This window comes from Empidonax traillii, unplaced genomic scaffold (assembly GCF_003031625.1).
Source record: "Empidonax traillii isolate 1590-97213 ecotype Southwest subspecies unplaced genomic scaffold, ASM303162v1 scaffold782:size294519, whole genome shotgun sequence".
Lineage (NCBI taxonomy): Eukaryota > Metazoa > Chordata > Aves > Passeriformes > Tyrannidae > Empidonax > Empidonax traillii.
In genome coordinates this window covers 269,708-273,898 of record NW_020955975.1, presented here as the reverse complement: position 1 = coordinate 273,898, position 4,191 = coordinate 269,708, and the positions used below count along the sequence as shown (strand labels likewise).

The 4,191-nt window shown below is 38.1% G+C and overlaps 1 long non-coding RNA gene across 1 annotated transcript; it reads left to right on the top strand.

Moving 5' to 3' along the window:
* The first annotated feature begins 1,345 nt into the window (after positions 1-1,345).
* LOC114066597 lies at positions 1,346-2,640 on the top strand. Its single transcript, XR_003573215.1, has 3 exons — positions 1,346-1,377; positions 1,418-1,465; positions 2,474-2,640. It is a non-coding gene; the product is annotated as an uncharacterized LOC114066597 (long non-coding RNA).
* Positions 2,641-4,191: the final 1,551 nt, after the last annotated feature.

Below are 4,191 nucleotides of genomic sequence, written 5' to 3'. Positions count from 1 at the left end.
AAAAGTATAGTGAAAAAATACTGATAATTCCCGTTAGCTAGGTGTAAACCAAATAATTTCTGTGCTTTTTTGCTCAATTATGCATTGCCTTCTTCTTTCTCTTATGCATTGCAAGGGTTCCTGCATGCTCTTCGTGTTCCTGCAAGCTCTTCATGCTCTGCTCCATAACTACATGTGCAGTGTCCAGTCATCCCAAGCAGTCTCCAGTCCTCTGTAGCTTGTAATCTCCTATGCTTTTTAGAAATCACTGACTAATTTCTTTCTCATGGAAGTCAAAGGTCAAAATCCTGTAGGCTCCGTTGAGGCCAGTGTTTTTTCCCTGTGTCTCCGCAGTCATTAAGAAGAAGCTATTTGACTTTTAGGTGTGTTATCATTCTGAATAAGCTGCCAAAAGAAAGGGAAAATTAACAGGTTTTCAGTCATTTTAGTTCTTCAGCAAATCTGGAGTTGTAGACAGACCTTTTAGTTTTCTCAGTATGTGTCCTGTCAGTTTGTCTCCTCTTGTGAGGGTCCAATTATGTACACGTTGCAGTCATATTATAAACCAGCCATTTCACAAAATAACTGATTTCAAGAGGTAATTGAACCATATTAAAAATACCATTTGCTGTATTTACAAATCCTGACAGCTAACAAGGGCACTCACAGAGCAGACGGACATCTCTTTAACTAGTGTTTACCAATTTGGGGTACTTCACTGAAAAAGAGATTTTTGAGAAGGGATTTTTTACACAGGGCTAGCTGTATGCTGATGTTAAGAAGGAGCATGGCTTTTCTTGAGTAACACGGTCAGATGTAGTCTTAATTGTGGCAATTAAATAGCAAATCTCCTGGCACTTAGTAGTGGTGCAAACTGGCAGATAGTACTTATTACATCAAAGTAACTGCAATTGGTGTGGGGCACACATCCTGCAGACATTACATAGGCAAAATGGCAACAGAGTAAATAGGAATTTTGGCTGAGCTGTGCCTCTTGTCATCACATGGCTTAGAAATCTGAAAATCTAAGGCTTGATTCCAATTATTCACACTCATGATCTGAATGGGAAAATAAATGAACACGTAAATAAGGGTATCTTCTTATATAATTCTAACTTCTCTGTACACTTCAGGTTCTGTCCCTTTAAATAAAAAATTTAAGAAAATATTCATATTATTACTGTATCTAATCCCAAATTCTTAAAATTTATTGAAATAAGGTAGTATTATTCTTGTAATAGCATCATATAACAGTTGACAACACTGTCATTATATGATGTAATTACATCACAGAACATAATAACCTATAGGATGTAATATATGTGATGCAACTGTCTTACCTACTTCTTTTAGGACACTTTTCACCCAGAGTTTTATCAACACACCTCACAAAGAAGAGTGGCATTAACATTGCTATTATAATTACTGTTATCGGTAGCCAACAAGAAATGTGCACGTCTGCACAGTGCAGATGAACCCAATCAGTGTATGTGTACAGAACAGAAATGCCTGTAAATATTAATCTGAAATATTATTTCAATGACACATTACATTTCACATCAGCACAACTGAAGCTCTTTTTAGAAGGGTTTAGAGGAAATTATTTTCTACCAGTTTATTCACTCAGTACAAATGACTGGAGAAAAGGACAATGACCGTGAAACTAGCATTAATTTTCACATATAATTGATCATTTAATTGTAGTAGTCTTTCATGAAGATAAATAATCACTAGTTGATACAGAATTGTACTCAAGATTTACAGAGTAAACACCCATCACATTTTAGATATCACACAATAGCCCATGCTATAATTATCAGTTCATCATTAGTATTGTTAAACATATCACGTAGACACTGGAAATCAATCCCAAAATACCAAAACCTCAAGCAGCATCCTAATTGAAATAAAACAACCTTCATATTCAGGTTATTGACTAATTTAAAATTAGCCTATATAGCCAGAACTCTAGTTCTACATTTAAAACAGAAGCACGATCCAATGTTTTGGGATAAACCCTCATGTTGTTGCGAAGAAAAAACTGTCAAGATAATAAAACATGGGAAGTAACAGAGAGGTGAACTCCAGCAGTTCTGCTAGACTATGTTATTAATTTTGGATTAGGTGTGAGTGATGGATTTAACATTTACACTAGAGATCAGAATGGAAGGGTTCCTTCCAATTCTTCTTTATCAAAAATTGCCCCCCTTTATGACCTCTCTGAAGAAAGATATGTGAACAATTTATGGCTAAACTATATGATGTTCCTGAAGCTCAGGCAAATAACTAAGGTTGTTGGCAATGATAAGGTGCAGCACACCGTAGATAAATCTTCTCTGTTGGGAGTTTATCACCATTTTTCAAAGAATAGTAGAAAAATCTTTATCAAAACTGGGACTATATTTGAGAGCAGAGCAAGTGATTACCTTGGTTAGCCAAAATCTTGCCCATAGTGCAGTTGGTAACCATCTGCCTTTGTACTATTTGTCTGTAGCTCTGGCTGTGCCTGACCTACATGTGACACTTCTGAGCAGATGTGCATCAGGATACAACAGATGAGAGAATGCCAGCCCCTGCCAAAAGGACTCCACACATATTGGGAAGGATGAATACCAATAAATCAGGATCAGATGGGATGTATTGTACAGCTTTTTTGGGGTAGAGAAATAGTTGAATTATTTTATCTATTAAATGAATCCATAACAGATTTAATAGTAATGTGTCTTCCTCATGTATTTGTCTTAAACAGCGGCACAAAATTTGTGTCCATCCAGGACCTTTTATTTTCAGAGCACTAGAGAATGGAACACAGGTTTGATGCCTGGAAAGTGAGATACACCAAAACAACATTAATTCCATCCTATTACTTCCCACTTACCTTCTATTCATACTTCATTTACCTTGTGTGACTGACTGAAGCATGTTATCAGAATTCACAAGCTCAGAGTATATATTTAAGATATTACAGGAAGTGCATAGGGGAAGGGGAAGAGAATACTTCAAAGGATTCAACATATATGAGCTGAATGCATGTATGTTTGAAGGGGGGCTAACGTAATCTACACGATAGCTAATATAGGAAAAGTGTTATGCTATCAAAAAACATCACATAGAAATAGAGAGAACCATGTGCTCAGCTAGTATTCCCTATATGTCTGATACAAAACAATCTGTAATTCTTCATTTAAATTGCAGGAAATTATACTTTGTGCTAGGCACTTATCCTTTGGATAATATGTGCAATTGGTTGGCCAAGGAGGGTTCATCAGAAAGAGTTTTCGAGGGGCAGACGCACTGGTGTTAATAACAAGAGTTAGGACTATATATGGGACTGAAACTTAAATCTCATCATCTTTTCAATAGTAGTTTTACAGTTCTGCTAAGTTCTTCCTAACACAGTAGGGTCTTTATTACTTGCAATTCCAGAGGGGCAGACTTTGGCCTCTTTAGGAGACTGGTTGACAGAGTCCCTTGGATGGCAATCTTGAAGGGTAAAGGAGTCCAGGAAGGTTAGACACTGTTTGGGAAGGAAATCGTACAGGTGCAGAGGTGGCCCATCCCCATATGCTGAATGATGAGCTGGTGGGGAAGAAAGCTGGTCTGACTGAACAAAATGATTTGGCTGGAACTCAAGAAAAAAAGGAAGAGAAGGGTTTATGGCCTTTGGAACAAGAGGCAGACAACTCAGGAGGCCTGCACAGAGAAGAATCAGAAGGGCCAAAACCCAACCAGAACTTAATCTGGCTACTGCCATAAAAGACAATTAAAAAGGTGTCTATAAATACATCAACAACACAAGGAGGGTTAAGGAGAATCTCCATCCTTTGCTGATGGAGAGGGAAACATAGTGATAAAGGATAAGGAAAAGACTGTGCCTAATGCCTTCTTTACCTGTCTTTAATAGCAAAACTAATTGTTCTCCAGGTACCCAGATCCCTGAGCTGGAAAACAGGGACAGGGAACAGAATGGATCTCCCATAATCCAAGAGGAAATGGTCACCAGATACACCACTTAAAAACACACAAACCTATGAGGCCAGATGGGATCTAATCCAGGGTATAAGGGACCTGATGGAAATGCTCACTGAGCCACTTTCCATCATTTACCAGCTGTCCTGGCTAACCAGGGAGGTTCCAGGTGACTAGAAGTTGGCAAATGTGTCACTCATTTACAAGGGGGGCCGGAAGCAGGATCCAGGGAACTACAGGTCT